Source organism: Homarus americanus, unplaced genomic scaffold (genome assembly GCF_018991925.1).
Source record: "Homarus americanus isolate GMGI-L3 unplaced genomic scaffold, GMGI_Hamer_2.0 scaffold9358, whole genome shotgun sequence".
NCBI lineage: Eukaryota > Metazoa > Arthropoda > Malacostraca > Decapoda > Nephropidae > Homarus > Homarus americanus.
This window is the reverse complement of record NW_024726344.1, coordinates 329,468-338,769: the sequence shown is the minus strand read 5'-3', so window position 1 is coordinate 338,769 and position 9,302 is coordinate 329,468. Positions and strand designations below refer to the sequence as shown.

The following is a 9,302-nucleotide window of genomic DNA, read 5'->3' as shown; positions in this document are numbered from 1 at the left end:
ATATAACTTGACGTGTTTTACCTCAATAATATTCCAATTAAGTGACATGTTTGTAGGTTTTTTCAAGATTAAAATATAGTTCATAATGGACTCAATATATAAATGGGAGTGGGAAGTTATAATCTTGATCTATTATACAGAATATAATATATATACTACAGCAAAGAGAATAATGATGTCACTATTATGTTACTATTATCTTTGTAACTTTATTGAGTGTCAGCTTTTGATAAAGAATATTTAATAAGTACCGCTAAGAGCATATAATAGATACAGATTGGTAACTAAAATCATCAGATTTTAAGGATAATTTTATGATGACCCCAGCATAATCTCTTTTCGCCAGTAATTATATAATTATTTTCTAGTATGATTTAGTAATTATGAAACTAGTTACGTTTCACATTATATATTTTGCAAAAATTAAAATTGATTGCGTACGTATTATTACGCCCGAAATAGGATTTGGAATTTAATATGTTCTGTATCACAATTCCTAAATAATATGAATACAGTGCAAATTATTTTATACAGGCGATAAATTACAATGTTTCACATCTTGGTAGTCTCGGTTATTTTAACTTTAAAGGCAATGTTTTCCCCAGTGTGTTAAGTGTTGGTAGCCGTGTGACAAAGAAAGACACCCCTAGCTGGCAGAGGCAAGTGACGACTCAGTGTTTCCCTCACATACTCAGTTTTCACTATCTGTGTCGACAGTATCCTGATTGTGGGTGCTAGCAAAAGAGCCCGAATACCTAGGAATCATGGTAAGTATCAGTGTGTCCAGTGATGACAAGTGATTGTAAGGCCAAATAAGCACTGTGATTCTCATTCCTGTCATTATCCGCCCCCCTACTTTTGCTATGGCAATGTATATTATAACCTTTCCTCCTCACATCTTGCATTATCTTATAGATCGAACCACCTTGTAAAAGGATATACAGGTACAGAGTATACATATTTGAACTACTGATACAGAGTGAAGTAAAGTTTTCCCAATAAAAGTGCAATATATAACAAATGTTCACAGCAGGTTATGTATATAATTACCATGCAATTAAATTGGTCACAGGGTTCAGTTTCATTGTCATTAATTTTTTTAAGATAATATCCAAGTTTTCCTTCATGACCTAAAAATTTATATTTCAATAAAACTTTCACTATTATACTTGTAGCTGCAGTACTATATTGTGTTTATAATGGTACCTTGGTTAATGTTTGTCTAGAATTCATTACTTAGGAAATAACAGAATTCATGTTTAAAAAATGTAGATGATTTTATTTTAAATTGTAAAAATTCAAACAATGCTTGCATAGCTACATAGAAGAACGTATACACCCCATTTTGTCACCAACCCGGTTCATCAACAAAAACCCATTTCGTCGTAAAAAAAAAAAATTTGTTACCAATGCCAAATCCGTTTCGTCACCACTGACGGTCAGGTGATGAAACATTCTCGGGTATTAGAGTGAGAAATTGTACGTTATTATTTTACACGAATAGAAATTACACATGTTTACAGATGCTTCGAGAATTATTGTGTTATTATTATACATGAATATTAATTATTTAATAAAGAAAACTAATAAAGAAAATTATTTAAACAATGGTAAATAAACAAAATACAGAACAAATGAAGGTGATTTCTTCTTTTTCTTCACCACCTTCAGCGCGGGTTGCGGTCAGACTGTCAGGTGATTTCTGTAAACAACGGGCAATTGTCAAGCAAACCACTCGATGGAAATGATTGGGGGTTAATTAACAGCTTTTTGATTATTTGATCTTTTTGATATGCCTTGATATGCAGTTTTACCAGGCCACATAACCTGTTGCATGTTAACAAAAATAGTTATTAGTGACTACTACTAGCAAATAGATAACTAATGCGCATTTTAATTGCATTTTACATTGGTGATAAGACTGGTTGAAATTGTCACGTGACTAACTGCATATATGGAACATGGCCCAGTATAAGATCTTGTGCGTAAACTCCTAGCTCTCCCCTACTTGCCCAAACACAACACAACACCAGACCAGCATTTGAAAAACTATAAGAAAAAGCACAACAGTCAGAACTCGTCAAGTAACTCACTGATTATATGAGCCAAACATGGCTTAACAACATTGTCTGGTCAATCGGTAATTGGTGTTGTTTCCGACTTCTGTTTAGAACAAATAATGGTGTTCAGGGCTGGCACTAGCACATAAACCCCCGAGCAGCAAAGAACAATCTCGCTCTATATTTCCTTGTCCCTCTTTTTGTTGAGTACAAGCTGAAATCGTGCACAACAAAAGGAAATCATGACAAACAAGTCCGTCTCTGGAAGCTGTGGGACGAATATCTGTTGGAAGAAAAATATATCACCTCTTCTAATTTCCTAAAAAAAAAAAATAAATAAAAAAAAAATAAATAAATAATATTAGTTTTTTACATATTGTTTAAGTGAGATGATTGCAGGCGTATTAAAATGGTGATAGGAATGAATGCGGTGACAAAACGGGTAAAAAAAGTGGTGATGAAATGGGTGAAAGATATGGTGACAAAACGGGTTGGTGACAAAATGGGCACACCCCATAAGAATGGAGGAAACTGCAGCAGGCCAATTGGCCCATACCAGGCAGTACTGTTTACACCCAACCCCTATCGCTCGTATATCCATCCAACCTATACTGTACTGTATTTGAAGCTATCCAGCATATTCGAGTTAATGATGATTGATAACTAATTCCACTCATCCACTACTCTATTTCCAAACCAATGTTTACCTATTGTGCCAAAATCTAAATTTGTCTTATTTAAAACCATTGCTACAAGTTTACTTCTGGTTGGATAGTTTGAGTACCTTTGTTATATCATCTTTGTTTAGCCCTGACTTCCATTTATACACCTGAATCATATTGCCCCTCACTCTACGTCCCTCGAGGGAGTGCAAATTAAGATGCGTTAACCTGTCTCTGTACTCAAGGTTCCTAATGTCCAGGATTAGTTTTGTCATTCTCTTCTGAATTTTTTCTCGGGATTCTATATCCATCCTGTAGTTCGGTGACCAGAACTGAACTGGGTAATCCAGTGAGGTCTCACGAGCGCAAGATATAGTTTTAGGATAACTTCGCTAGTCTTGTAACTAAATCTCCTTTGTAGAACCCAAGTACTTTGTTAGCCTTGTTTTGAGCTAATATGCATTGTCTTGGTTTAAGATTCCTACTTATAATTACTCCAAAGTCTTTCTCAGAGTCGAATTTCTCTACAACAATGTTGTTCATCTGATATCTTGTTTCTCTGTTTACATTTCCTAGACTAAGTACTTTAGATTTGTCCACATTAAATTTGTTTAGATCTTCCTGTAGTTTTGTGGAGTCCTCATAAGATTTAATTACATGCCCTATTTTAGTGTTGTCAGCAAATTTACTTATGGTGCTATCAACGCCTATATCTGTCGTTTATGTTGTATATTGTAAAATAAATAGTAATGGTCCAAGTACTGAGCCTCGGGGTACTCCACTAATGACGTTACCCCAATCGGATTTAGTGCCGTTAATGCTTACTCACTGTTTCCTGTCCTGTAACCATGCCCTAATCCATTTTATAATATCTTCTCCAATTCTGCGAGCCTCCACTTTTAGTATTAGTCTCTCATGGGGGACTCTGTCGAAGGCTTTGCTAAAGTTGAGGTAAACCACATCATAATCGTATCTGTCATCCACTGATTTGAAAGAAGTTATGAAGAATGTTAGTAGATTTGTCAGACATGATTGCCCACTTGTGAAGCCATGTTGGGAATCATTGATCAACTTTTGCTTCTCCAGGTGATTTCGAATAGAGTTTGAAATTATTGCTTCCAGCAATTTGCCTACAATTGATGTTAAACTGATTGGACGGTAGTTAGAGGATAGTGATCTATCTCCCTTCCTGAAATTCGGTATTACATTCTCTATCCTCCAGGATTCTGGTACTACACCCATTTTTAATAACATGTTAAACAAATTTGCTGAGGGCATACTAAGCTCTTCCTTACATTCCTTTAATACTCTGGCAAATATCTTGTCGGGACCTGGTGGCTTATTAGGCTTTAGTTTGTCTATTTGTTTGTAATTATCATTGTTACTAGTCACTCGTACTATCTCGCTTAATTTATTTTCTTCGCTCTCTATACAGGTACAGTGACCCCTCCGTTAACGAACTCAATCCGTTCCAGAAGGTCGTTCGTTAACCGAAAAGTTCGTTAACCGAAAAGTTCGTTAACCGAAACCATTGTTTCAATGGGTTTTTGGGTAATTGGTTCCAGCTCACAGAAAATTTCCTAAATTCAACAAAAATGGTAGAAAAGTTCACTTACTTTGAGGTGTGTATGTAGAAGGCTCCTGGATGATGATGATGATGATGGGATTTAGAATGGGGGTGGAGGATAAGGAAGAAGAGAAGGCATTGGGGTGGAAGAGAAGTCACCCCATGGCGCCATTTCACCCATAAAATTTTAGCTCTCTGGTGTAATTCAAGATTATTTTCTTTAAATCAACACTGCACTGCATTATATATTGTCAATATGTAAAATATATTTCAAAATGACCAATAATTTGCTTGGAAACACACAAAAAAAGCGTTTAGTTGAAGAGAGTCTCAAGCAAGATGTTACCTCCAGTGAAAACAGAGAGAGACTAACTCCTGTTTGCTGTGTTAAGAGGCTGGATGCCGCGCATTAAACTAGTCACTTTACCTTCAATTATGTTCAACAATTGTTAAAATGACTAAAAAATTGAATATTAAACTTTTAAAATTATTGAATAGTATAAACTTCTTGATATTTACTAAAATAGTAAGGAATTTAAGCCCTAGAACCGATTAATGTATTGGCGGACTGATACTAAAGCTGGTTGCCCAGTCAGTGCAAGCGAAAACATGTTGAGGTCGGTTCGTAAGAACTTCGTTAACCGAATTTTTTTTCGTTAACCGAATTGAAGATCCTTATGGAAGGCAGTTCGTTAATCGAAATTACGTTAACCGAGGTGTTCGTTAAACGAGGGGTCAATGTACTGTATATAGTCATTGCCTCGGGTAAACATGTTTAATTTTTCGGTGGTGAAAACTGTTGAAAAATATCTGTTCAGATTATTGCTCATTTCTCCGTCATTATCCATTAGCTCGCTGGTGTCTGACTGTATTGGTCCAATTTTTCTCGTGTTTTAGTTTGATACATTTGCAAGAATCCCTTGGGGGTTTGCCTTCTCCTCCCATGCTACCTTCAGTTATTATTCCTCTTTGCTTTTCTTATGTCGGTCTTAACCCTACTGGCTAATACTTAATAATAATCTTGGAGGTAAACTTCACCACGATTTATTCTCCAACCTATAGCCTTCCTTTGTCCAATAATATTTTTTAATAATTCTTTATCCATTTGGGTTTTTATCTGAGTTTTCTGTATGGTATATTCTGCCTTTGTGCATTAAGTAACTCATTATTTAAATTATTGTTGAACTCGTCAACCTCAGATCTCATGATCAGGTCATCCTCAACCGTCATATTTTGTGAAGTTATTGTTGTCAGGTCACCAGGTAAAGTGAGGTCGCCCTCTGTGGTCACCTCATGTGAGGTCACCTCATGTGAGGTCGTGTAATTCACCCCCCAAATGCAATACCCCTTCTCTCAGCTGCCTTTTCAACTAATCAAAGTTTGCCCTTCTGAAATCCGTGACTAACATTAAGTTTGACTTTAAATCTCGCTTCTTTGTGTTCACTGTTAGCAAGTTCATTCCCTACCTCGACATTACTAATGAGGTTTTCTCTATTTGGCAGAACTAAATCTAGTACAGTACAGTAATACAGGAAAGCCTCTGATAACGACCATTCTACTTATGGCAATTCATATTTAAGACACTGGTTAATTTAGGACCCAATTCAATTTGCACCATTATTTTCTTTGTATTTATGACGGAAATAGATTTAAAAAAAATACATTTTCATATAAATAATAACTAAACCCCGATATGTATTATGCGGTTAAAAAAAACACGTCTTGCGCACAGAGGCTGCCGGGCTTGTGAGTGGTGACGCCTGCATCACTAGTATAAACATTCGCATCTGGCGGGCCTTTGGTTTTCACACATCTGAACAGTAAAAGGAAAAACCTTCTCAGGTTTCTTACAGCATTTTTGTGTCCCTATTCAACATGAGCAAGAGAGCAAGTGATGGTAGTGCTGGTTCAAAAGCTAAGAGAAAGTGTATAAGCTTGGCTGAAGAACTACATGTGTTAAAATGATATGAAAAAGGTGAGAGGTCTGTGGATATTATATGGAGCAAGCAATGAACATATTTTCTGAAGTGGATCCATTAACAGAATGAAGCATTAAAATTAACAGGAACATGAAAAACGCATATGACCCTTACATGAAGATATATAATGAGAAAAGAAAGCTGCTGTGCAAGGCTTTTTTGACAGTTTTATTATATGAAGGCCTAAACCATCAACTTCAGCTACACCATCAAATTCAGCATCATAAGCAGCTTCATCAACAACTTCAGGTTCAGTAACAGTTTCAGCAACAGCTGTGACATCTTTATGGAAAGCTACAGCTTCAGCCACAGTTGAACCTACAGCTTTAGCCAAAATTGATCCTGACGACTTTGTCATATGAGTAAAAACTCACACAACATCATTGACTGTCCTTATGTTTTAGACTTTACCACCATTGGTGAGTAGAATTTTTGTTTTACATTCGTAAGTATTATTTAAAACATATATGAACAGTTATAAGTATTGCTTTCATATTCTTATGTAGAGAAATGACGGAATGTTTTCACTTATACGCAATTACATACGTTGGTATTCCCGATCAGTATCGCTTTTTTTTTCTTTAACATCAGTGGTTACTTTTACTGTACATATTTTTTTACATTAATTTTACTACAACAACAACCAGGGTGTTATTTTCTTCAGTTTCAGGTGGATAACTGACATTATAGGTGTAAACACTGACAACAACAATGCCGTCTCGTCCCCTCTTGTGTGTTTTAATATTCTACGTAGTATTAATGAATTGTATTGTTCATTTTGCATTTATAAAAATTAATTCAATCAAATACATATTCAGTAGTAATTAACAATAATCAATCTTTTATACAGATTCTTCAGAAGATAAATAACGTTATGTTTCCTCAAGTGCGGACGTATATGTTGGCGTTCCCAATCCATCTCGCTTTATTTCTTTGCCATTAGTGGTTAGCTACTTCTATTGTTCCATTCATTAACATTAAATAACATTACTTAAAACATACTGTATATATACTGTATACAGTCAGTCCCCGACTTACGATGGGGTTAGGGACCGACGACTAGGTCATAAGTCGAATTGGTCGCAAGTCGAAAATGCGAAAATTATACATGGAAAATCTTAAATGGGTGTCTCTTTTTCTTCTCAGCACCACGAGAACTCTCACTTTTACGCTTGCCAGCCATTTTAAAGGGAATTACAAACGAAATTTTTGTCAGTACACAGCGTGATCACTAACGTCGAGACTCGTGGGCCGTGGGTTCAAATCCTGGCGGGGTGAGGTGTTGATTATATGTAGAAGTCCGCGTGCTTTATTGGGCTAATGAAATATATATATATATATATATATATATATATATATATATATATATATATATATATATATATATATATATATATATATATATATATATATATATATATATATATATATATATATATATATATATATATATTGTTACAGCATACAGTTGGCTGGTGGTTATAAGCATATAAGGCATACATATATATAAGCAGCAGTTGAAGAAGCAAGAAGCGGCGGCATAGCGGCGGCTGCTGCTGCTGCTGGTTGCCAGCGAAAGAAGCGGCCAGCATACAAGGTTGCTGCTGGCTGGTTATTGGCATGAAAGGCATATAGGCATATATACAGCTGTTGCTGCTGCTGCTGCTGCTGGCTGCTGTTGCTGGCGAAGCAAGCAGCAGCTGGCTGCTGCTGGCTGCTGCTGGTTGCTGCTAAGGCTGGCTGGCGCGCAACCCGCTGTAGGTGTGCATGATCTAAGAGTAGTGTTGAAATAAAGCGAAGAAAACAATGCAAGTTCCCGCGCTTCGTAATTCACATCTTCAGGGGTGAGTACGCGTTTCTTCCTTGTGGTTATCTGTATATATATATATATATATATATATATATATATATATATATATATATATATATATATATATATATATATATACACACACACACAGTATGTGTGTGTGTGTGCGTGCGTGCGTGCGTGCGTGCGTGCGGTGATCCCTCGGTTAACGAATGTCTCGGTTCACAAAATTTTGGTAAACGAATTACCTTCCATAAGATTCTTCACTTCGGTTAACGAAAAAAGTTCGGTTAACGAATTCCTTACGAATTTTTCCCAACATGTTTTCGCTTGTATTTGGCTGCTCACCAGCTGTATTATTAATCCGCCAATACAGTAATCGGTTCTAGGGCTTAAATTCATTACCATTTTAGTAAATATCAAGAAGGTTGCACTATTCAATAATTTTAAAAGTTTTATATTAAATTTTTTAGTAGTTAACAATTATTGAACATAATTGAAGTATAGGAAACTAGTTTTTTGCGCGCCAAACAGCCACTCAACACACCAAGCTTGGCGTCAGTTTGTTTATCGGTTCAAAGAAAGGAACATCTTGTTTGAGGCTCATCAACATAATGCTTTTTTTCTGTTTCCAGTCAAATTATTGGTCATTCTGAAGGTTATTTTACATATTGACAATATATAGTGCAGTGCAGTGTTGATTTAAAGAAAATAATCTTGAATTACACCAAGTGAACTAAAATTTTATGGGTGAAATGGTGACATGGTGAGACTTCTCTTCCACCCCTATGCCTTCTCTTCTCCTTTCTCCTCCACCCCCACTTCCTTCTCTTCTCCCTTCTCCTCCTCCACTTCCCACTTCAAATTCACATCAGCATCATCATCGAGGAGCCTTCTACATACACCTCAAAGTAAGTGTACTTTACTGCATTTTTTATTTACTCTTGGTAATTTTCGGTGAGCTGAAACCAATTAACCAAAAACCCATTGAAACAATGGTTTTGGTTAACGAAATTTTCGGTTAACGAACAACCTTCTGGAACGAATTGTGTTCGTTAACCGAGAGACTACTGTATTGTATTACATGTGCGGGAGGTTCAATGGTTTGTTGTATTATGTATGAGGGAGGTTCAGTGGCTTGTTGTATTATGTATGAGGGAGGTTCATTGGCTTGTTGTATTATGTATGAGGGAGGTTCATTGGCTTGTATTATATATGAGGGAG

General features: G+C 36.0%; 1 protein-coding gene across 3 annotated transcripts in view; it reads left to right on the top strand.

Moving 5' to 3' along the window:
• The first annotated feature begins 618 nt into the window (after positions 1–618).
• The window catches only part of LOC121865602 (protein brunelleschi-like), a 108,367-nt gene continuing 99,683 nt past the window's right edge, over positions 619–9,302 (top strand). For all 3 annotated transcript variants that reach the window (XM_042365117.1, XM_042365111.1, XM_042365114.1), the window contains exon 1: positions 619–767. The gene's annotated coding sequence lies outside the window, so the exon portion shown is untranslated. The remainder of the gene's footprint in view (positions 768–9,302) is intronic.